Consider the following 25,742-nt stretch of genomic DNA (forward strand, 5'->3'; position numbering starts at 1 on the left):
GTCTCGAACCGGGGACCTTTCACGTGTTAGGCGAACGTGATAGCCGCTACACTACAGAAACCTGTAGGGACTGCTGCTGGTTTCTCGCTTGCGTTTCGGGCTGAGAAAGGGACGCGTCACTTTAGGCAGAGGGCGCTGGAGAGAGGAACAAAGGGCGCGATGAAACAAAATGCCGAAACCCGGGATCGAGCCAGGGACCTTTAGAACATACTCTCACGAATCGTTAGAATACGTGCGTTTGATCATCAATTGCGTAACAACCACATTCGTTCGACTTGAGCCATCAAGCTCATAGTTTTCAAATCTTGAAAGCTGTCATTGAGCACATCATAGTCTGCAGTACGCCCCGTAACTTGCGTACTTCAACAGAAAGAAGAGCAGACAGCTCCATAAATATGCGAGGCGCAGAGAGTGCAAGGCGAGCCGCACACGTTTCGGTGGCTGAGAGAGGGCAGTTTTTGCTTCTGCATTTCCCAAGTAAGGACGCATGACAACAAGCGATCGCGGTGCTCATTTACGACATAGTGGTGATGAGTTTTCAGTACATGTTCTTTTGAACGAGCAATGAGGTTGCTGCCTTGGACAGCTGACTGCACGCTCTCATTGTGCCACGTGATGAGTATTCACCAGGCTCGTTCAGTCATTAGTCACATTCCATCGTTTGCCATAAGCAGATGCTGCAAGGTGATGTGGATATCAGTTCCCAGTCTTGTGGACGAGGACAAAAAGAACACACAAGGGCTCATCCACGAGTTGAACCCAGGACCTCCCACACCCTAAGCGAGAATCATACCCCTAAACCAATGAGCCACGGCAGCACTTTCCATTTTATTCTGTCAGCCAGCTTGAGGACGGGGGAGAGGCGTCATTCGCTCGTCCAGTCAGACCTTCATCAATAAGTCAAGAAAGCCGCAATTACACGACTGGCTTGCAGACGAAGGGCAGTGAACTGCACCCGGTAAGAGGGGAACAAGCGGCACTAGGCGACACCGAGGCATGAGCACCAGGGAGGGGGGTTAGCTTGCATGGTACAGCGCTCGCTTTGCATGCGAGAGGTAGCGGGATCATTTCCCACGTCCTCCAGGTGTGTGCTTAGAGCTTGATGTGCCGAAAGGTGTCCTTTAGCCTGTGGTCACGCCTTGCATGGAGAGCGTCATGCAGCTGTCAATCATTTCGCAGCCACGCCCCCTCTTCATCTTCTCTCTGCCTTAAGCGTCTCCGCCACTCTCTCTTGACATTTCATGTCAGCATGTCAGAAGTCCGAGTGACGTTTTTAATGGCTGAGTGAGGGCACGATGCTGAAGCAGAGAGGCCACTTCAGCCAGAGAGACTTGTGCTAGGTGAGATCTGAAAAACAGACTCGCAACAGAAACAGACCAAAAAAGTATCGGTGAGCTCAAAAGGCAAATGCAACATCCAGCAGAGGGCGTCTAAAGATTAGGGAACGGGCGACTGAAATCCATGAGGCAAACTTTCCGGCTGTGTACTGCAGGTGGCCTCGTTGGCGTGGTTGGTAGCGCGTCAGTCTCATCATCTGAAGGTCCTGAGTTTGATCCTCACACGGGGCAGGGCTGCTTCCTCTCTTGCTCTTTTCAAACACTTGCGGCAACTGTTCGCTCATAACCACGTCTGGAATGCGTGACCTTTACACGGGGGAGAAGCAACGCCGCATCCCTTTTCTAAAGAACATTCACATTCAGAAATAAGTCAAGAAATTTGCCATTACTTTCGCTCGCGCTGCTGTCAGCCTGCCCATGTTGCCAAAGAAAGATTCACTCGGCGTCAACATGACAGAACAGCGATCACTTGAAAACACTATTCCACACTCCGTAAGCAAGAACTTCAGTGTTTGCAGTCACCCGATATGCCGATAGTCAAAGGAGCACAAAACACGAAGCGTCAAAAGAGAAGATGAGTTGATGGAAAGAGCGTTGAATTGATGAGCACAAAAGTTCAGCTCGTACAATAGGCAACGAAGGTCCCGGCGTCATCATCGCACTTGAAAGGACTGCCTTGCAGACTAAGGGCAGTGGGAGGTTGCTGTTTTGAGATGGAGGCATTGGGATGGTGGGCCGAGATCTATTCTTCTTAAGGAATTCTTCATCGTGAAAGATCGATCCACAGGTCATCCAAAGAACTTACAAATTTTTTGGACTCAGGGAATCACGTGCTTCCGGAAGGGAGTGAAGTGCTCAAACACATGACATGCCCCCTTGATCTCACATGCACAATTCTGCTGCAACATGCACAGCTACTGTCCACACCAGGCAGTGGGGCTTCAGCAGAATTTGCTACGCCACCTGCAATTACATATCCAGCTGCACACATATACATGGCCCCTCTGTCCTTTTCAGGATCTCAAAAAAAAGCATAGCGTGGTTTTCCTGCAACCTGATTGACTGCATCTCCCTCAGAATGTGCCCCGTTGCATTCATTGCTGAAGCAGGACGGAGGCTAACGGGCATGCCAGAACAGTTAGGCTCAGCGAAAATAGGCTCTCCAAAATATTGTGGTTGTAGTGGAAGAAATATGGTTTAAATTGTACCTTGGTATTTCAAACTCTCTCTAGAATGTTATCCATTTCTATTTTATTTTGACAGGAACTGGCTAATGACACTAGATGAAAAGAGAAGAAAGAAAACATAACGTTTCGGCCGTGGAGCCTTCTTCAGGTGTGAGGGCTCCACGGCTGAAATGTTGTGTTTTCTTTCTTCTCTTTTAAGCATGGAATAGACCTATTACTTGTTCCTTTGCAGCCTACGCATGCTGACACAGCTCCCCACCTGAACTGCTAATGATGCCTGGTAGTTTGTGGTACTTGGGTATTGTCTTATGTTTGCTCAAACTGCATATGTGTGATTGCATATTTTTAGGTATTTTCATATGTCAATATTTAATTCACTGACATTCCTGTATGCTTGGAAGAAAGGTAGATTGGATTTGGCACAGGATGCCTGCCCATATTTGTTGATCATTGTTGGGCTGGAAAAACAATGATAAAAAGTGTATGAAAAAAGCTCTCTCCAATATTTCCCTTCTCTTCGCCATGGTTACACTGCCCATTCTTTCCATCTTTTGTCCTTCTACAAAGATTCCAGGGCTCTTTTTCCACCATAATATCAGAATTTTTTTTTCTCTTTTAAAGGCTGTAGGTGGGGTGTGATGGACTGTACCACTATCATAGAAGATTTTTTCAGGACACATCGCAGTTCCATAGTAGAATTTATCAATAGTAGAATTCCATAGGACATTATTTACCAACATATTACCCAGTGTGAGACTCTGCCAGTAAACCTCAGAGCATTGAGTTCTCCACTGATAAAGATGGCTGTCTGAAGTCATGAAATCCACTGCTGGGATGCCTGAGAGACAGTAATTGAATCTTGGCTGGAATTAGGCTTTCTATTAGTGTTGATCTTTGGGAATTATGTGGTAAAAAGGGAAAACTCCTTTACTTTAGTCACTTTGAATGTTCAAATGTACAGAACCTGCAAAACTAAGCAATGAAAAAAATCCATCACCACTCTCATGATAGCATAACTCATAGTCTCTGCTGTTATGTAACTGTTAGGAATCCCTGGTGGGAAGATACACGGATCATGTGCAGACGCAGGCACGGGTGATAGATGAGGCAGGCGAACAAACCAAAACGAGAGGCAAGGTCGTAGTCAAAAGGCGAAAGGCAAGTCGTAATCCAGGAAGTTCTCCGGTAGCAGACAGTCCGAGGCGAGAGGCGAGGTGCAAAGTCGAAAAGGCAGAAGGGGAATCCAAAATCCAGAATAAACGAGGTACGGGGAAAAACGCCAGGTAGAGCTCTCAAGGAGTAGACTCAATACCGAGCAGTGGGAAGCAGGTAAAGATGGTTTAAATAGCAGTGCGCACCGCACAGTGAGTGTGCGCAGGTGGTTTAACTCGTGCGGCGGCGTTTGTTAATAATCACCCGCTGCTGGGGCTGATTAGCTTGCTTACGCTTTGGTCTTGACTGCCTGGTGGTCGTGACAGTAACAATACACACTTTCAATTTTCTTATCGCCTGTCTCCAGAGAGAATGTTGTTAGTGCTGATGACCTTGAATTAGACCTTGTTGACTCTGTAAAACAATCTTCCTCTGCTTAGATTTTCACTCAGATTGATTTTGTTCTCAGATTATTCCTGGCAGGACTGAGTTTCTTGGAAATGAAAAGTGAAAGAAAAAGTACAGAAGATCAGCCCTTGAATATACAACATTGTGCAGTGAGATTTTTAAATGTATTAGCTGCTATCCTGTGCTAGAGCCTGTCATGGTAAGCAGTGGATGACAGGATCTAGCACAGATACTAATGAAACACTGTTAATGAAAGATAAAACACTTGAGTCTTATTTTAGTTTTCCATTTCCCTTTCATTTGTGATGTACTGTACAACAGGCCACAGAACATGCACAAAAACAGATATGCACACATTCACACCAGGCAATGACAGTCTGCCCAGTCAGAATCTGAGCTGAGGTATCAGAATTCTGAATTCCCTGAATTCTGTCATGGATCATCCACAATAAGGGCAATGTTTGAACACGAGGATCCCCAGGAGAGAGCCTAGTAACATAAATCTTGGAGCAAAAGCAGATGATTATCTTCATAGTTTGTGTGGTTGAGCCAAAGTTGAGCATGAGGATATGTGAGTCACCATTCTTAGAAATGGATCCAACTTCAGACAGGCGTCAAAAGTAAGAGTATACAGTGCTGGGGCAATGACACTTCAATGATCAGAAGGATAACAAGAGTTTTAATGAATTGAAATTGATTTTCTGGTGATGCACACTGTCATGGAACTATTAATTTTTTAAGGATCACTTACTGACGTCAGACAGCTGCCAATTCTCCAGACTGGAAGGATGAACAGTTTATCCCCCTAGGTACCATATTTCCATATTTCGAAGCATTGGAATAATACATGTCATACAGCAACATAAAAACAGGAAGACAAGTATCACAGCCCCTATAATCGGTGTTAGTAACTTAAAAGAAAAACGTTCCCCCTGGCCCAAACAGTGATTCTAACCAGGAGAGAAAAGCCGGTGTATCTTTTATGCCTCTCTCTTTATTCACCTTGTCTTTTAGTTCTTTCAAATGCTGAATAGCGAGCGTAAGATTTCCGTAATCATAGTCATTAGCTGGAATATATGTACAACAGGAGTCTCCTACTAAAGCATAGACTCCTCCAGATGCTGCATTTTGAAGGTCCAGCACGAACCTGTTCTGAAGTGCCATTAATCTAACTCCCCTTAATTCTTGTTTGATAGCGTCTAAGCCTTCTAACGTGATATTAATAAAAGAGTACATTTCATAAAAAGTCGCATGGGTGAGGCTGTAGAATGAGGCATTAAAGCACATATATAACAAGATGCATTAAATTTCTTTAACTTTACAGTATGATTTATAAATTTATACCACAAATTACTCATATCCCCCTCATTATCAGTTTCATTCAGCCAGTTTGTATACAAAGAGGCTTCGTGTTTAGATTCTTCCTCTTTTGGGGTGGTGACAGGCTTCTACATAAAAAGGAAAAAGGCTGTGCACATCAGTCCCAAGCAGGTTATCCCCATCTGTCCTTGTGGAGACATCACTCCTGCGCTTTGCTCAGTTCGTTTGTGACCTTTTTACAGTGGGAAGCATGAATCCAGGGCACCATTTCTGTGACCTTCACAGCAGTGGCAGTGGTCAGCAGCACCTGGTACAGCCCCCTCCACCTGAGTGAACACCATTTCTTTTTCCTGAAGTCTTTCACCAGAATCCAGTCTCCTTATTCACTCATTAGTTCTTACAGCACAGGTAAATCCCTGTGGGCTGGAGCCCAGCATAATCCTAGACTTTTTTGGTCAACATTGGTCAACAGATTGGTCAACAACTGGGTAATAACTCTTAGAAAAATCTACACATTGTTCCCCTGCCTCAGCTGTGACGTTTTGCAGAACAATTCTAGCTGAAGTTGTAAAATTTCTCTTTGTTCCGTTCCTGCAAAACATCTTATTATGAACAAACAAACCACAATAATCATTTGCATCTAGGGGAATCACTCCCAAGGGTAACCCCCCTTAAAACTATATTGTTCTACCCATCAGGTTCTGCCACTAGATAAGAGAACCTTTCCCATGAAATCATTTTTTGACCTTCATGATCCCTTCAGGGCGTACAATTAGCACAGAAGCAGCAGCTTTAGTCCACATGTTTTTCAAACAGGATATTAACGATATGATCATAACGAATAATACCAGACCCACAAATATGTATTGAACCAGAGACCCTCTCCAGGTTCCTAGCACAGACTGTAGCCATGCACCAATGCCCCAATCATCTGGATTGCAGGATTTACGAAGAAAATTATTTTCGCAGTAATTAATTTATTATATTTACTATATTTATTATACACGTGTAAATTAATTACTGCGAAAATAATTTACTTCGTACACTGTGAAGAGAGCCGTATACTCCTAGTTGCGGCACACACGATACGTACAGTAAAAAGCCTCAGGCACTGTGTTAGATGTGTTTTCGACGTTATATATGCGTTTATTAATGTCGTCGATTTTACGGTTGTAATTCGACGTTGATTATACGTCGAGGCGACGTATATATACGTATAGCCGTATTTTCGCCGTGAATATACGTATATTCGACGAATCAATGCCCACTGGGTAAACTCTTGAGCAAACTCTGAACCAGCTCTAAGGAAACTAATCCGATTAGACATTACTTTGACTCATCTTTTTACGCTCAGTGCTGGATTGCTCAAACTCCAGCTAGGGTTAGGGTTAGCATTCCCACGCTACTTAGACACTTTGTTTACGCTCAGTGCTGGATTTTGGGAACTTCAGGACGAGTGGGAATTTTCTCCTATCTGTCAATTCTGTTTTGTTTTGGAGACTCTTGGCTGCCTATGTTGTACAGTGCAGCGTGAAGGAAACATTTTCCAAAACTGTGTCAGCTCAAAAGTTGTAAGAAAACCTCTCCAGCTGTTTTAACTCTCTTCATTTTTGTCATTTAATGTGACACTCAATGTATAACTGGAGCCTCACATATGCAAATGGTGAGGCTCCAGTTCGACACCACTTTACAGTATCTGACAAATGCATGGATTGTGCCATGACCGGCAGATAACTTCTGCTTATTTTTACCATATTAAACATTGGAAATCCAACCACTTGCATTTGTGACACTTGATTTTGGCTCCACCTAAGACACTTAAATCTTCAAACACTTTTCTCTTCTCCCGCAACACTCTTGTCTGTCGGCACTATGTGGCAGCGTTGCATGACAACCCATTTCACCACGGAAAGGAACCTAACAGCTTTGGTAAGAGAGGAGAAAAGAACCTGGCCCGTACGGGGATCGAACCCGTGACCTTGGCGTTATTAGCACCACGCTCTAACCAACTGAGCTAACCGGCCTCACGACAGTGCTCCTCTCTGTGGTGCAAAAAATCGAACTCAGGGAATTTCTTTTGCCCTCCTTTGAATAGAAAGCCGTGTAATTCAGTGTACGGGCTTTCTCGTGCAGTTTCATGGTTCTTGTAACCCAAATCCTACACTGGCCTGAAGTGTCCCCCCATTTCACAGCATTTTTCAGCTGATTTAAAATGTACCTAAAGGAGAAGCATTATTGAAGACCATCAATTACCAAGAGCTTTTGTCAAAGGTTTTGGTGGTCATTTTTAATGACCACAGAGCACTATGACCTCGGTTTTACATCTCATCCGAAAGACAGCGCCCTTTTACAACACAGCGTCTCCGTCACTATGCTGGGGCATTGGGACCCGCACAGACCTCAGGGTGAGCGCCCCCCCGCCGGCACCATTAACACCGCTTCCAGCTGGAAGCTGGAAGCTTTGTTTTTCCCTGTAGCTTACCCTCATCCGGGTACTGACCTGGCTCACACTTGCTTAGCTTCAGTGGGTTTTCAGTTGCGAGTTGCAAGTGATGCAGCCGCTTGCTGCGAAAGCCACTGCATTGGCCGGGAATCAAACCCGAGCCTCCCACACGGCAGGCGAAAATTCTACCACTAAACTACCAATGCTCAGTGCCTGGGCCTTCAAAAAAGACGCTTTTTTGGTGCTCTGTGCAAAACGCGTCGACATCTGCTTCCAGCTGCAAAATGCCATTCGCGGACGCTGAAGAACTTATTTCCAAGGCAGCGGGTACAAGCGATTGGGCGTTTTAAAACCACCAGGAACAGCAAAGAGGCGCACTTCCTTGCTTGTGCCGAAACACACCGACTGGAGGTGGGCAACGTAGTCGGCAGGATTCGAACCTGCACGGGGAGACCCCAATGGATTTCTAGTCCATCGCCTTAACCACTCGGCCACGACTACAGCAAGCCCCGCTGCCGCTGCGTTCTTGCTACAATCTTACCTGGATCGCGAGGCGCCGGCGGAAGCCTATTTCAAAGTCGTTCTCCGTTTCAAAAAAACATTTCCAAAATACAAGCCTTGCAGACAGACACGCCTCAGAGGACTTAAGGGTGGCTTCATGTCGGAATGATAAAGTCTCCCCGTCCGGACATGAAAATGCCACTTTGTTACACACAAAAAAAGAATCAACAACAGAGAAATGCCCACAAGCATTTGAAAAGCCGCACCACGTCGCACTTGAAATAGCTCTTACATTAGTGGTAGACGCAGGAATCGCCTTTTTATTTACGCTCTTACCAACGCGATGGAAAGCAAAACAAAGCAAAGCAGAGCAAAACAAAACGAACAAACGAAAACCCTCACGTCCCGCACTTGCATATAACGCCGTTACGTGCCCAAGCGGTATTGTACGTCATCCTAGCACTGCACCCCGGGGCGTACGGTATATGGGAATGAGCACACGCCACGAATCGTCTCGAATCACTCCCTACAGCCGTAAGGCGCCTTGAAGCGTGCACCCCCAACATTCTTCTTTGCGCATCTGTGAAAGGTAAACTCTTGAGCAAACTCTGAACCAGCTCTAAGGAAACCAATCCGATTAGACGTTACTTTGACTCATCCTTTAAGGGACCTTTGTTAATTGGAGAAATCAATGATTTCGAATGAATTCTGTATGCGTTAAAAGACAGCTATACACAGAAAACATGCAGGACACTGCTCATGATGTTTCCCGAGCCGAAACACAGTGCGTTTTTCCAAGCCATCTGACAAAGCCCGCCCACTGAAAACTGCAGCAGATCGTGTAAAGACGTTCAACTTTGTAACTACTGCACGCGCAGGAAGCAGAATAAATTCCTCTTTTCAAACTGTCAAAGGTTTGTTTTGCGAACGCTGCAGGACATCGCACAATCTCTTTTGAACGGGGACAAACGATTTCTTATGAGGCGCACTAAGTACAGACGTTTAAAAAGCTCCACTCATGCCGACCATGCAGCATGAAGAAGCGCAACCTAACGTTTGCATTCCTAGCTCTGTTGCAACCTAGCACTGTTGCATTCCGCGCATCAGTAGCTAAGAGAATATCATTTAAGGCTCTTGTTAATGCTGTTTCAGAAACCAGACTGAAATTTCTCAAGTATATTATTTGAATCCAGATACGATTGACGTTGGGCAACAACTATTCTCTCAAAACTTTTAGATTGAAATGGGACCTTTGAGACAGGCCTGTAGTTGTTTAGAACTTGTGGATCCAAATTTGACTTCTTAAGGAGCGGTCTAACAACCGCTACCTTAAATTGATCAGGTACAACGCCTGACGCAAGCGATGCATTCATCATACTAATTATAGGTCCTGCCAGTCCTTCGAGGGAATCTTTGACTAGCTGAGTGGGTATGGGATCTAGCGAACAGGTGGTTGACTTTGTCTTACGTCTGTGTCCATGAGTCCACCATAAGAAGAAATCTGAACAGGAGTGGTGATCATGCGAGGTCACCACGGAGGAAACCATTGCTCTCCCCCCCAAAAAAAACACCACTGCCCCTCTCAAGTTTGCTAAAGACCACATGGATGTTCCACAGCAACTCCTGGAACAATGTTCTGTGGACAGACGTGACAAAAGTTGAACTTGTTGGTAAATGTGCACAGCGTTATGTTTGGAGATAACAAAACACTGCATACCAACTCCAAAACCTCATCCCACCTGGGAAGCATGGCGGAGGCTGTACGGCTTGCAATCATCAAGGGACCGATGAATTCAAAGATGTATCAGGAAATTCTACAGCAGAATGTCAGGGTGTCTGCCTGTGATCTAAAACTCGAAAGACGCTGGGTCATGCAGCATGACAAAAACAAAGGAGTACATCAACAACAGAGTGGCTGAAACAGAAGAAATTCCATATTTTGGGATGGCCAAGTAAGAGTCCTGACCCCAATCCCATTGAAGTGCTGTGGCGTGATCTGAAGCAGGCCGTTCAGCGCAAGACATCCCAAAAATATACATGAACTGAAACAGTTTTGCATAGAGGAATAGGCCAAAATACCTCCTAACCGCTGCTCAGGTCTGACCAGCCGCTACAGAAAGTGGGGATTGAGGTTTTTGTCATAAAGGAGGTTCCACTAGCTCCTTAATATAAGGGTTCACGTACTTTTTCCATCAATGACCTTGATTGTTTAAACCATTTGGTCAATAAAGAAACAGCAATGTCAAATGTTGGGCGTGTGTTGTTTGTTAAATCAGACTCTCTTTATTAATTATTATGACTTAGATAAAGATAAGATCACATGTTAGGAGCCATTCATGCAGAAATCCACATCATTCCGAAGGGCTGTTTACAAAAGTTTTTCTCCCAACTGTATGTGAGAGAAAAGCAGAGACGCTCACTGAGTAAGGTGGGGTTGTAGCTTTGCAAATCACAAGGACATTTGTACGCTCAAAATGGGACAGGAGCACCCCAGATGGGACTCAAACCCACAATCCCTGTTTTAGGAGGCCAGTGTCTTAGCCATTAGGCCACTGGGGCATACTGGGTAGGGTCAATCACGCTGATGAGAGCCAGTTTTTTTTTCCTTTGCTTTTTCAAAGGGATCCCCAAAATTAGGGAAGTTAGGCAGCAGAAGGTTTACTGTGACCTGAGAAGGACCGGCATCCAATCACGGTGGTACACACACACACACGCTCTCACTCATCTGAGCTACACGGCTACCAAGATGATCTCAGGTGCGCCGAGCTGGTACGGAACATATTGAACTGATCGACGACGAATTGTCTCTCAGACAGGCTTTTCACCTCTGAGCTCCCTGACTGACAGTGATCAGCTAGGTAGTGAAACAGTCAGCTGCTTCTAAGCCTTAAACAGCTGCATCTCGGCGCTTCCACGGAGAGATGATTTGAAAGCCGAACATCGCCCATTGGGAACACCTTTCTATCACTAGTTTAAGAGACTCTTAAGGTCTTGCAGAGGTGCCTGTCTAATAGCATGTGCTTTGCAAGCTATAGGTGTTTAGGCTGAGGCAGAATGCCTGTTAACAAAATGTTTTTCTAAAGGGGCCTCGCACTCTTTTCCAAGCAATGGTCACCATCCCCACCGAGTGTCACAATGTAGTCATGTCCTAGGACATCACCTGTTAGTCTCCATTTGTCTGCCACCAACACTTTAGGTTACGGAGTCACAACCGCACCCCGGAGACCAGAGGAGCCATTGGCGTTCTGGCGGCGCAGATTGGGCTGAAGGTGGGACGCTTGAATCTCGCTGTTGGAGGCTGTCTGGAACTGACCCAAGCCTTTCCCTTGAATTAAATGTAAATAAGAAATGAACCCCAGATGCACATGGAATCAATCACGTGTTTCCTTTGAGCCGTTTCAGAGACTGCTCCAGAGTTTACCTTGCACAGATGCGCAAAGATTAATGATGGGGGTGCACGCTTCCAGGCGTCTTACAACTGTAGGGACTGTTTAGAGACAATTCGTAGCTTGTGCTCATTTCCCTCTATTCCCCGTGTTGCAGTGGTAGGATGACGTAAATTCCTGCTTCGACACGTAACGGCATTATAATCAAGTGCAGGAGCTGAGGGCTTTAGTTTTGTTTCGTTTTCCATGGCGTTCGTAAGCGCGCAAATCAAAGGCAATTCCTGCGTCTAACACGAATGTAAATGCTTTTGAAAGTGCAGTGTGGTGCAGCTTGTAAAATCCTTTTCCACATTTGTGGTTTGTTGATGTTTTTTCTGTCTGCCAAAGTTGCATTTTGACATCCGGACTGGGGGACTTTATCATTTGAACGTGAAGCCAGCCTTAAACCCTCTGAGGCGTGTCTGTCTGCCGGCACGAATCTTGTGAAAGGTATTTTTTTTTTTAACGGAGAGCGACTTTAAAAAGGTTTCCGCAGCCACCTCGCACTCCGTGTTAGATTATAGGAGGAATGCGGCGGCAGCAAACTCGCTTTTGTCGTGGCCGAGTGGTTAAGGCGATGGACTCGAAATGCGTTGGGGACTCCCCGCGCAGGTTCGGAACTTGCTGACTCCGGCGTCTGCCGCACGTCACCTTGTGCCTGCGCGGCAAAGGCAAAGTGCCGCTTCTCCTTTCCCGGTACTATAAAAACGCTAAATCGCTTGGACCCGCTGCCATGGAAAGCAGTTCTTCAGATTACCACACACTCTGCGTTCGCACCTCTGGTGCTCTACTTATGCCTTTGAAAACCTAATGAATAAAGCTGAAAGAACCGACACGATATGTAGGTGCTCGTAAAGCACGCAGTAAAGAACTGTTAACAGCAAGGGTTTCAGTGGGTTAACTGAGGAGAAGGCGTGATCGCTAATTGTTGACTTTTTATTTGGTGTTAGAAACACTCTTACTGTGCATGACGTGCAACAAATGTAGCCACAGAAATTGCATCACGCTTTCATGTATGCTAATGCAGACACCAACGTTGCCTAGATAGAAAACCGAAATAGCCGAGGGTTTGCTTGCTGGTCTGAAGGATCTCTCTTCGAATCTCTATCATTTGTCAATGGAAGTAAAAGGCGCTGCAATCTCATACGTTCAGAATCAAACCCGCAGCTGTTGTTCGACTTTATTTCTTGACTAATTACAACTGAGTGTCGCATGAGCAGTTACGTAAACTTGTCTGGTATATTTGAACACAAATGCCGTTCTTCAATTAAAACTAACAGTACATTGTCAGGGACATTCAGTTCTATACAAACAAGAGACAGACAAGAGAATATTTCTACCTTTCATGTGGACTACGTGTTGATTTACTGATCGGAATAATTGAAAAGTTCGGGTTCATAGCCGATGCAGTGCGTGCTAATTAGAACAACAGCAACACTGAGCTCTCAGCACCGTACTGAGCCCAGGTGTTTTTCTAAAGCTGTCAGGTGCAGTTCATTTACATGAAGGAAATCTCTTACTGGGTACGATTACAATACAGTAAGTAGCACAGGCTACTTAGGGAGTAGCCTGATGCGTTTAAAAACGACCCGAGCCAGGCAAAAGTCGAACCTACAATCTCCTGATCCGTAGTCAGACGTGTTATCCATTGCACCACTGACCCTGGTGCAACACTGCAGGACTGCAACCCGGTGAGCTCAGCACTGCAACTAGTAAAATACCCCCGGTCCATTCTTTTCCAAAAGTGAGAAACACCTGTTTTCTACATTTTGTCTGTTTTAAAACCATATCTCTTTAAACCAAACCAAGAGTTTGTCTTTTGCTCTGATATTCTGATTCATTTCGATTTCAAAGAAAAAAAAACTACCTTCCAAAGCATCATAAAATTGTCCCTTCTTCCAGACTCTACTTCTCTCTTGTAGTAGTACAGCAGACCTTTCCAGGTGAGCAGATCACAGAGTCCGAAATGAGCTTCCTCCATCAAGCAAAGTACCTGAACATGACTCTGTCATCATAAAAGCGCCCCTGTAATAAAGAAATTCAATCTGAAATCAAGAGGGCAGTTGCCTACTGAAATACAAGAAGTCATCAATTTTAACCTAGCAACACATTAAAGGCTGCATCTATACAAGTACGATTCTAGAAATGCTCACCAGATTACGTTTTAAGAAGGAACTGCGCTTCAGGTTCTGCCGAGATCTTAACTCGGATGGCAGGATTCAGAGTCCGGAGTGCGGACTGATGGCGCACGGAGGGTCCATATACTGTGGATCCCTCAGTGATCTTCCGCGTATTCAAACCACCAGCGTGTGACTCCCCTGTCCCCGTGACCTCATTGCTCTGCTCTCTCCTCTGTGCAGCCAAGCCCGATTCACGGTAAAGTGAAAAAAAAATATGCCCTCAACGTGAGATTTACTCTGGAGCGAGGATAGATGTTACCTTTTTATCATTGAACAGGATGTATGTGATGTGGCGACTAGGTTCAATTTTGTATCCTCTTTAAAAGATTAAGGACTCGGGTGAGCGTGATTTACCACCCTTTCAGCTAAGAACCCGACGTGCGCACCGTTTAAGCTGCATAGACTCGGTTGTTTAACTCTTCTCCATTAGCAGGGTTAAGGTTAAAGAAAAAAAACATTGCTAACTTCTTTTTTTTTTGCCAGCTGCTAGCGCTGATTAGCAAGGTTTGTATTTCATGTTTTGCAAGTTGCATCCATTTTAAGAAAAACAAGTCGTGTTAAAGACAGGAAATGAATACTTGCATTTAATTAAGTCTAGCCATAGGCGGTTATCCACTGGGATTCAGACCCAGGGTCTCCTGTTTACTAGACAGGCACTTTAACCAACTAAGCCAGAGCGCCCCGGGAGTGCTGTCCTTTTGCAGCCACTTGGACACACCACTCAGACACATCTGCATTCGGTGTGTGCTCCGCCTGCTCGCTGAGCAAGTTGCCACCTTTACATACAATAGCAACATCGACACCAAGAGAAAGGATGACAAATGGCTTTTATCTGGAACTTTTCATGTCCAAGGAGCTCAATTTGCTTTCTGTGTACAACAGGGCCACTGAACTCCACGCTGGCCACTGAACCACAGCAGTGGCTTGCTGGCTTGACATCTCCCAAGGAAAATGTTGAAACCGCATGTGGAACAGGAAAATGACCCTCGAGTACGAGGGAAAAAAAAGAAAAAGATCATCTGGAGCGCGCCAACCCAGCTGGGACAGCCCAGTTTTGTTGACGAGGTGGCCGAGTGGTTAAGGCGATGGATTGCTAATCCATTGTGCTTTGCACGCATGGGTTCAAATCCCATCCTCGTTGGTTTCCATGTCTGTTTCCATTCTGTTTTTGATCCCTATTGCTCAATGCACAGTGAAAGCATTGCATACATGTGTCTGACAATGAGAAATGGGCCCCTGAGACAGTCATTTGCCTGTTTCACAAATGATCGTATTTTACTAGATAAAATACGATATTTTGTGAAACGAGATGTGACGAGATGGATTCCAAATATTTTGATATTTGGAATCCATCTCGTCAGTAGATTGGATTCCAAAACTGATTTGGGTCAATATACATTACCTTTGAAATTAAAGTACAGTCTACTGTAGGGAACCATCAACTTAGAAAGCATTGGCCTTCCCTGGGGGTCAGGTAGGTGCAAAAGATAAACCTTTATCCTATCTTTATCTTAAGATAAGTGGCCAAGCAGTATTTTTCCAAGTTTCACCAAGCACATCATGTTGCCATAGTAGACAAAGTTCTATAAAATGTTAAATAACTTTTAAAAAAAGCATCTTGGTCTTACAGTACTGTACAAGGTGAATTAAACTGTCCCTGGTAATAAAAAGTAATTAGAAGCATCTCAGAAACTTTATCTCTAGAAACATTAGCTGTTTTATATCATGTAATTTAGTGTGATGTTGTCAGAATTCAAGGACATTATCACACACAGAAATTGGTTCAGTTAAATCTAAAAAACACAGCTAAACATGGGTTTAAATGTAACAGAAGTCTTACCTCTTGTCAAAAGATTTAATTCAAGAAGCGATGTAATAAATGATTGCTTATGCTTTATAAAGAAGCTTAAGTTTTGTATTTATCTTGTACCATAGAACATGATTTTCTTTGTATTTGAAGCCCACAAAGTGTCCAAATGATGCACTACATGATATAAGGAAGATTATCACATGCATATCGGTATTATCTTTCTTATGAAAATGCATTCCTTTCATTACCTTTTACTTTTTAAAATGAACTCAAATTGTGTATAATGTAATAATTTAAGTAGAATAGATTCAGGTAGGAAATATAGAGTCATGATGTTTATGGCTGACATCATTTCACATGGGTGAATTTTAAGCTAAGAAATAAAAACATTTACAATGAAGATACCATTGCTTAATTTTAAATGCCTTTAAAAAATAAATACCTCCTGAGAATAATTTGCCACTCCCAGATCCTTGGTAAGGTACTGTTTGAATCCAATCAGGAGAGGAGCATCCAGGGAGTGCTTTCTATAGAGTCCAGCTTGGGCCACTCTCTTCCGGCCTGCTGATACTTTTTAACTACTCAGGGCCTGTAAGGATATAAAACACCGGTTTAAACATTTTATACCTATAAGACAAATTAGAATTTTAGTAAAAAATAGATACATCTGAAAAATAAAAAAGTCTTACTGCTGATAGAGTTCTTCAGAGCTCACATCTTCCCCTTCCTTATCCGCTTCTGTTTCAGTTTCTAGAGCAGCCTCTGGCATCTCTTCCTCCTGGACAGCGGCCTCTTGCTCAGGGCCGCTGGAATGCAGGTAGATTCTTTTCAACATGCTTTTACATAATATGTTGTAACAATGATTTCAAAAAGAAACTACAGAAGCCTTACAGATTAAAAATATCTCACCTTGCCGATGTGTCTTCAGGCTTCCCATGTACAAAAAGGCCCAAGGACTCTAGCAGTCTTACAACCACTATCCTGTTTGCCTCACCAGACACGATCTCTATTCTGTGGTAATCCTTGATGACCCCGTTCTTCAGGTGATTCATCATGTCCTCCCTCGCCTGTTGAGAGGCCATCCTGATCTCTTCTGCCGTGGCGTGCTTCATACACGCCCTCTTCAAGTGAGCAGGAAGCTGATCAAGAGTATTCAGGCACATCTTGCACACCAGGGGAATCCTCGCGGGTTTCCTTTGAAAATAAATAATACCATCTCTGTACAGAAACAAGCTAAGACTGATTTCTTAAATTATCCTTAATTTTCTCTCTCATAGTTTGAGCATAATGATTTTATTGCATTTATATAAGAATTGCTCATTGCTCCAAAATAAATAATGGTTTCATAAAAAAGTGAACACTTACTTGGTCTCAGTCACAGACTTTCCAATAGAAGCCATTGTGGAGTTCAGCAACTGCAGGTCCTAGAAGTGGGGAAGGAATTGTAAAAGAGAAATTGAATTACAATACAGAAGGAATGGCTGAGGGTTCACTGAAATATATAAATATACAAATTCCAAAGACTGAGTCCATATAGAAACAACTACCTTTAATTTTCAGTATAAGAAAAAAAAACATTATCTTCCAAAGCATCATAAAATTGTCCCTTCTTCCAGACTCTACTTATCTCTTGTAGTAGTATAGCAGACCTTTCCAGGTGAGCAGATCACAGAGTCCGAAATGAGCTTCCTCCATCAAGCAAAGTACCTGAACATGACTCTGTCTTCATAAAAGCGCCCCTGTAATAAAGAAATTAAATCCGAAATCAAGAGGGCAGTTGCCTACTGAAATACAAGAAGTCATCAATTTTAACCTAGCAACACATTAAAGGCTGCATCTATACAAGTACGATTCTAGAAATGCTCACCAGATTACGTTTTAAGAAGGAACTGCGCCTCAGGTTCCGCCGAGATCTTAACTCGGATGGCAGGATTCAGAGTCCGGAGTGCGGACTGATGGCGCACGGAGGGTCCATATACTGTGGATCCCTCAGTGATCTTCCGCGTATTCAAACCGCCAGCGTGTGACTCCCCTGTCCCCGTGACCTCATTGCTCTGCTCTCTCCTCTGTGCAGCTGAGCCCGACTCACGGTAAAATGGAAAAAAATATGCCCTCGACGTGAGATTTATTCTGGAGCGAGCCAGTGTTGCGCATAGCTGCCTTCAAAGCAGTTAACCCAGGTTCGATTCCCGGCCAACGCAGTGGCGAATGTTTTCAAATGCTGTCATGAGCCTTGGATTGTGACTAGCAAAGCGAAGCCTTTTGAATGAGCTAAAGCACTGAAAAACGGAATTGAGGGAGAATCTTACAGGGGATTCTGAGCGGTGTCTGCATACACGCAGTCCGATATGGGTGCTGAAAGCTTGAGCTACTCTCAATGTCATGCTGGCTTTCCCCGGAGTAAATCTGTTACATTGAAAGAATGCTTCTCGCAGGTTCAAAAAGGGACCCTTGTTAATTGGAGAAATCAATGATTTCGAATGAATTCTGTATGCGTTAAAAGACAGCTATACACAGAAAACATGCAGGACACTGCTCATGATGTTTCCCGAGCCGAAACACAGTGCGTTTTTTCAAGCCATCTGACAAAGCCCGCCCACTGAAAACTGCAGCAGATCGTGTAAAGACGTTCAACTTTGTAACTACTGCACGCACAGGAAGCAGAATAAATTCCTCTTTTCAAACTGTCAAAGGTTTGCTTTGCGAACCCCGCAGGACATCGCACAATCTCTTTTGAACAGGGACAAACGATTTCTTATGGGGCGCAGTAAGTACTGTTACTGTCACTGCTCGATACCGACGTTGGCCTACTATACCATGTTCAGCCACCGCTAGAAAATTTACAGCTCTAGCACTGGAGCAAACGACAGGAGGGCCAACATCGAACAGGCACACGTGTCAGACATGGAGAGCAATGAGAATGGGATTCGAACCCATGCCTGCAGAGCACAATGGATTAGCAGTCCATCACCTTAACCACTCAGCCACCTTGTCGACAAAACTGGGCTGTCCGGACATGGGTTGGCGCGCTCCAGATGATCTTTTTCTTTTTTTCCCCACGTACTTGAGGGTCATTTTCCTGTTCCACATGTGATTTCAACATTTTCCTTGGGAGATGTCAAGCCAGCAAGCCACTGCTGTGGTTCAGTGGCCAGTGTGGAGTTCAGTGGCCCTGTTGTACACAGAAAGCACATTGAGCTCCTTGGACATGAAAAGTTCCAGATAAAAGCCATTTGTCATCCTTTCTCTTGGTGTCGATGTTGCTATTGTATGTAAAGGTGGCAACTTGCTCAGCGAGCAGGCGGAGCACACACCGAATGCAGATGTGTCTGAGTGGTGTGTCCAAGTGGCTGCAAAAGGACAACACTCCTGGGGTGCCGTGGCTTAGTTGGTTAAAGCGCCTGTCTAGTAAACAGGAGATCCCCGCCTACGGCTAGACTTAATTAAATGCAAGTATTCATTTCCTGTCTTTAACGCGACTTGTTTTTCTTAAAATGGATGCAACTTGCAAAACATGAAATACAAGCCTTGCTAATCAGCGCTAGCGGCTGGCAAAAAAAAGGAGTCAGCTATTTTTTTTTCTTTAACCTTAACCCTGCTACCGGAGAAGAGTTAAACGACCGAGTCTATGCAGCTTAAACGGTGCGCAAGTCGGGTTCTTAGCTGAAAGGGTGGTAAATCACGCTCACCCCAGTCCTTAATCTTTTAAAGAGGATACAAAATTGAACCTAGTCACCACATCACATACATCCTGTTAAATGATAAAAAGGTAACATCTATCCTCGCTCCAGAGTAAATCTTACGTTGAGGGCATAGTTTTTTTCACTTTACCGTGAGTCGGGCTCGGCTGCACAGAGGAGAGAGCAGAGCAATGAGGTCACGGGGAAAGGGGAGTCACACGCTGGCGGTTTGAATACGTGGAAGATCACTGAGGGATCCACAGTATGTGGACCCTCCGTTCGCCATCAGTCCACACTCCGGACTCTGAATCCTGCCATCCGAGTTAAGATCTCGGCGGAACCTGAGGCGCAGTTCCTTCTTAAAACGTAATCTGGTGAGCATTTCTAGAATCGCACTTGTATAGATGCAGCCTTTAATGTGTTGCTAGGTTAAAATTGATGACTTCTTGTATTTCAGTAGGCAACTGCCCTCTTGATTTTGGATTTAATTTCTTTATTACAGGGGCGCTTTTATGAAGCCAAGGGACCAGGGAGCTGCCCCAGTACTGGGATGGCCAGTTCGAAATCATAGAAACTATTGTCAATTCCAGTCCCATGTCAGTGCGAGCAGGGATTTTGACATCTTGTTTTGCTATGTTCTGCACCAACAGGCAGGTGGCTCGGCCATTCCGTTCCAGTCTGGGGGTACAACAGACTGCTAGGTTCAGTCTGATAAACTGAGCTGATGGTTGGAAGAAAACCATCTCAGCGTCCATTCTCTGTCCCTTCTTTAGGACAAGGCGTACCGGAAACCCTGCTGTTGACGCAGGAACGATCAGGTCCGATTCGTTTACTACCTGGCAGGCCTGAGGAATCGTCTGACCTGACCGAATGTTCTCGGGGTCACCGCTTAGAGAGTGGGCATCTGGGTCCACCCGTTTCCACAGCACACTGTTTACTGTGTCCAGCTGGGCGCCCAGTCGAACCAATAGGTCTGCACCAATGCAGACCGAATGGGTCAGCTGAGGTGCTACCTGGAAGTAGTGAGCAAACTTCCTTTTTCCGATGGAGATGGAAGCTACACAGCTTCCTTTGCTCCAAATGGACCTATGAGGTGGGGGTGCCCACCACAGAACCTGTGACTGCGTCACCAGGGTCACCTGACAGCTTCGCGACAGGTCCTCGAACAGACCTTCACTGATTATGGACTTCTCAGAGCTGAGGCTAAGAATTACATCATCAACCTGCACTTCTGCCACCTGGACCCCCTCCCACCACCATGGGGTGGTAGTCCTGGACCCCCTGAGGTACCAGGGTGCACAGAAAGGACTCCCATTCATTACCGGACAGGGAGATCCACTCTTCTTCAGGGATGAAAAGGGGGTGTGCTTTACCTGGCGGGTCAAGCAGCTGCTCGGAGCACTGCTCCTGTAGTTGGGAGACCGTGGGAGTGCTGGCCTGGGCAGGACTTCCCTGTAGTTTTGGAAAGCAAGAAGAGACATTTATTCTCGTCCAGAGGAACCAGGAGGAACCTCCAACTCAGCTATAGTGTTCAGTGCGCACTGTGTGATCACAGCATAACCACTGAATCCCCCTTTTTGCTGTGCAACAGGCTTAGGGTTTTTGACCTGAGCCCACAATTTTCCACGCTGGCAGTCCACCAGAGGCTCCAGCCTGTCAAGCAGGTCTTGGCCAATGAGTAGTGGCTCTGTTTTTAACCTAGAGATGTAAACAGGATGCACCACGTTCATTGGCCCGAACCTAAGTGCCACCCACACTCGGTGTGTGATCCTGGCATGATCCTGGGTATAGCTGGAAATATCTATCTTACACGGTTCTACCTTAAGTCTGATGCCTTTTCCTTTCGCTACTCGTTTGAGCTCGCTGAGTAGATCGGCTGACATCAAACTAACTTCAGCCCCAGTGTCAATCAGTGCTTCTCTATCTAAGACGTTTTCAAGAGAAACCTTGATATAAATACGCCTTGCTTTGCCTTTCTGGCTGAGATTCCCTAAGAATTGTTGGAAGCCTGCCTTTTCTTTGACTTCAGGGGCGGGGTCAGCGCCCAACTCAGAGTCACAGCCTTCTTCCAGGCAGGAACCCTCCCACCCAATCAGATAGACTGAGGGAGGGGCTTGGGACGGATCCCCGCCTCCTCCAGTGAGAAGGGGCGTGGTCCCCCTAAGCTCATTCACACTTCTGGCATTCGGTGCGGAAGGTTTACCCTGTCCTGATCTCTCAGGCAGGGCTTGTTCAAGCCTGGCCAGGCGGGCTGCAGTCGACTCCCTTCGTCCAGTCTTATGATAGACTCTGCCTGAGCCCTTGCCTTCCCCGTAGCGCTCACGGCGGCTCTGACGCTTAGTGCGGTCCTGCCTGCCTATTTTGCGCCGGGGCTTAGCGAGCTCAGGAACCTCAGCTGCCTCGAGCTGAGGCGAGTCGTCAACCCTGCTGGCTTTAGTGGCGAACACGGCCGTTTTAGCAGGTTTTCGCTCTGAGGAAGCAGAGATTTCAGCTCCCCAGGCTTTTTGAGCCAACCTTCTAATGTCAGCCATTTTCATCGCTGTGTGTGCATCACAATCATTTTCCTGACTGAGGGATGCAGATTAGCAATGAATAAACCTTTGAAATTCACGTTCTCTTCTCAACCCTCTTCATTCCGCCCTGCAAAATAAGTGCGCCTAAGCCTCTGATAATAGTCGCGAGGGGCTTCAGCTTTTTCGTGCTTAATATGGTGCACAGCAGCCACGGCAGCTATGGGATCGATAAAAGCCGAAAATTCTCCGATCATTGCCTGACACAGCTCCTCAAAGCTATTACAGACCTCCGGTCCTTGTCTAGACATCCACTCGTGGACCGCTCGGCTGGTAGTTTTCCTTACTTACATAGCCTTTTCCTGTTCGGACGCTTCGGGCATAAACTGCAAAGTATATCTCAGCTCATCGATGTAGGTCTCCACATTATTCCCTGACACTGACGGGTCAAACCTTTCTACATCTTTGGCTAACTGCCTCAGGGAGTGGAGGTTAATTTTTACGGTTTCACCGCGGTCAGGGAGACGGCCGTGATCAGGAGCAGGGGGTCTATGCCTGAATTGACTCGCCCTTGCGTTTCGCGCAGGACTCGGCGATCTCCCCCATGCCGATCCGACCACAGACCCTGGCCGGGAGAAACCTCCTCCCGGCGCGCTGGGTGAGCGCTCCGGGCTGCTAGGTGGGCTGGCATGCAAGTGGGATCTAGTCTATTTTGCTTCCAGTACGGCAGCATCTGACTCCTTTTGCCTTTCCTGGCTGAGCTCATTTAAACTCTCAATTTCTTTTTCTTTTTCTTTCGAGCTCGCTTCCAGGTCTCTCCTAGCTACCTCAGCCGCAGTTTCTCTAGCAGACAAGTCATCTAATTTACCTAAAACTTCCCTGAGTCAGTCTTCACTTTCCTCATTTTTCACTCTCTTTTCTCTGATTATATCCAACAACTCGACTCGCTCCGCCCTATATCTTTCTAGCGTTCCCTGAAGCTTTTGAAACTTTGTCAGCTCGGACAAAGACAGTTCCAGCTGTTTAGCTAGATTTAAGGTGAAACTCGATAGGACCAGAACTGCGTTCACAGACACTCCTGTGTTAAGCTGGTTCGCTACCTTAGCTACTAAATCTACTTGCAGCTTCTCAATATCATCAAAGTTCAACTTTTCGATACCACTCCAGTAACCAGGATTGTCGTCGCTAGAAATAGTACTTATAAGCGACTCCACTTCAGACATTTTAGCAGCCATTGTCATTACGTCAGAGAAACTTTAAGAGTATTACTTTTTTTTTTCTTTTTCCAAAATACAGTATGGAATCTAGACACCCGAGCAGATGGATTTCCAATCAGCACACGTTACACTAAACGCTAGAAAACAGGGGGATTTCTTTACGCAGTTATCAGCACACCCGGTATTCGCGTATAGAAGCCGCGGTGCTGTGCTGAACTTCAGTTATTCTGTGCGACTGATTCTCATTTCATTCTAAACTCGCCCACCCAGGGACGCCATTAAATGTAATGGTTTGATGGGTTTACTGAGACAATTATTAATTGTAGCAGTAATCACAAGGTTGTTCGTTGGGGCTTTTAGAAAATCAATCGTCAGAACAACTAACAACGCACACACAGGGGTTCAATACACTAGATACATTTATTAATATAAATTGTGCACCAAACATATACTAGTCTGCCTGGATACGAGTGGCAGACCTTACTGTGAGGGTTATCAATATACAAGGTATATAATCCCGAAGAGATGCAAACACAAAGAGATACACAACAGAGAATATATGTCAATATATATCGTTCGGTTACCAAATCGCTAATCAGTGTTATTACCCACTGTTACTCTAAACTCGGAAGTAAATACATTACTCATGAATTAAAATTGATAACAACTTGTGTTGAGGTACAATTGAATTCTCGAGACGCAATGTAGAACATGGGGTTTACTTATCCGCTGTGTATGGATTTGGAATTTCCCGGCACGAACACCAAACCAGCTGACAGGCTCTGTTGCAGCCTCTGTTCCAGCGGTTGTCCAATGGGTGTTGTCCCGGCGTCCTCTGGCTACCGGCCAACCAGTCAAGGTGCAGCTCGGAGTAGGACGGGCGGAGGAATCTGACTGCGGCGCGCAGGGCAGTCGTTGCTCCGAGGGGATCTACCAGCAGTCCGGCTGGCTGGTAGAAAGTCTCTATGCACAGAGTGTGACCGCGAGTCCTCACAAGTCACTCTTGTGCCTGGGAAGAAGCTGGTTCGTTCCCGGTCCAGCACTGCTTCTGAATAAGCTATTCAGGTTGTCGACGAGGGTCCAACTGTAGGGTCCAACTGTCCAACACAAACACAATCTGTGGCGTTTAGCGTGACATAGTCTTGCAGGCATCGTGCTGTCTCACTGCAATACTATACCGCTGGAGGAAACAGTCCATCTGGCCATGAAACTCATTTGAACGTCTAGCTACAGCAACTAACAATATCATGATTTATTCAGGATGTGTGGAATCAGCACGTCCCGGAGACAGCTTCCGAAATCGTGAGCATTCTCTGGTGGTGTCCTGCAGGGCACCTGTGGGCGTGCGTTGGTGGTATAGTGGTGAGCATAGCTGCCTTCCAAGCAGTTGACCCGGGTTCGATTCCCGGCCAACGCAGTGGCGATTGGTTTCAAATGCTGTCATGAGCCTTGGATTGTGACTAGCAAAGCGCAGCCTTTTGAAAGAGCTAAAGCACTGCAAAACGGAATTGAAGGAGAATCTTACAGGGGATTCTGAGCGGTGTCTGCATACACGCAGTCCGATACGGGTGCTGAAAGCTTGAGCTACTCTCAATGTCATGCTGCCTTTCCCCGGAGTAAATCTGTTACATTGAAAGAATGCTTCTGGCAGGTTCAAAAAGGGACCCTTGTTAATTGGAGAAATCAATGATTTCGAATGAATTCTGTATGCGTTAAAAGACAGCTATACACAGAAAACATGCAGGACACTGCTCATGATGTTTCCCGAGCCGAAACACAGTGCGTTTTTCCAAGCCATCTGACAAAGCCCGCCCACTGAAAACTGCAGCAGATCGTGTAAAGACGTTCAACTTTGTAACTACTGCACGCACAGGAAGCAGAATAAATTCCTCTTTTCCGGTTTTATTTATGCGAACCATAAATAAACCAAATAAACCAAGTTGCAAGAGGCCCGCACCCACAGCACAAATTGCGCAGCCTAGGCCACCTCCTCGCCCTGCACGCCACCGCCTCCTGCTGGGCCCACTCTTTCGCACACTCACACGCCACACTAACACTCAAAAGTGTGGGCAAAACAAGAAAACGAGCGCACCGTTTCCTACACATCTGCAGTCACCATTGCGCATTCGCAGCATGTCCCGGGATGCAATTCGGCCTCATTTGCATAACTCCAGACCGGCAGATCGCCACGCAAGCTCGCGACGTGCGCCTGCCACACACCGAACAAAACCTTTTCAGCAATTTCCAAAAAACGGGCCTGCTCGCCTGCCCACAAGGCTCCGTCTCTTACCTGCTCTCCAGAGCCTGCTGCCTTCTGTGCTTTTCTCTCGGCACCGCTGCAGCGCACACAACTCCTGCAGCGGGAGGGGGGGAGAAAGTTCCCGCGCTCCGCCGCAGGGAAGGCTCGCTCCGTGCGCACACGTCCTTTCGATGCCAGTCCAACAAGTGCTCCGCATTAGCTGCGTCGGGGCTCCGGGGTGTCGCACCTCACCTCACCTCACCTCGCACTGCCCCCTCCTTGAATGTCTGCCGCTGGGCATGCCCCACTCTCCTCCGCCTTATCTTATCGCGT

At 45.8% G+C, this 25,742-nt stretch overlaps 5 non-coding genes across 5 annotated transcripts; 3 read left to right on the plus strand and 2 right to left on the minus strand.

The window, feature by feature from the left end:
- The first annotated feature begins 1,495 nt into the window (after positions 1 to 1,495).
- Positions 1,496 to 1,568, plus strand: trnam-cau (transfer RNA methionine (anticodon CAU)). The gene has a single exon. It is a non-coding gene; the product is annotated as a tRNA-Met (tRNA).
- Positions 1,569 to 7,354: 5,786 nt separating this feature from the next.
- Positions 7,355 to 7,428, minus strand: trnai-aau (transfer RNA isoleucine (anticodon AAU)). Its single transcript has one exon. It is a non-coding gene; the product is annotated as a tRNA-Ile (tRNA).
- An 838-nt stretch (positions 7,429 to 8,266) lies between these two features.
- On the minus strand, positions 8,267 to 8,348 carry trnas-aga (transfer RNA serine (anticodon AGA)). Its single transcript has one exon. It is a non-coding gene; the product is annotated as a tRNA-Ser (tRNA).
- A 6,664-nt stretch (positions 8,349 to 15,012) lies between these two features.
- trnas-gcu (transfer RNA serine (anticodon GCU)) lies at positions 15,013 to 15,094 on the plus strand. Its single transcript has one exon. It is a non-coding gene; the product is annotated as a tRNA-Ser (tRNA).
- A 9,421-nt stretch (positions 15,095 to 24,515) lies between these two features.
- On the plus strand, positions 24,516 to 24,587 carry trnag-ucc (transfer RNA glycine (anticodon UCC)). The gene has a single exon. It is a non-coding gene; the product is annotated as a tRNA-Gly (tRNA).
- Positions 24,588 to 25,742: the final 1,155 nt, after the last annotated feature.

The sequence above is a fragment of the Lepisosteus oculatus genome, unplaced genomic scaffold (assembly GCF_040954835.1).
Source record: "Lepisosteus oculatus isolate fLepOcu1 unplaced genomic scaffold, fLepOcu1.hap2 HAP2_SCAFFOLD_93, whole genome shotgun sequence".
Classification (NCBI taxonomy): domain Eukaryota; kingdom Metazoa; phylum Chordata; class Actinopteri; order Semionotiformes; family Lepisosteidae; genus Lepisosteus; species Lepisosteus oculatus.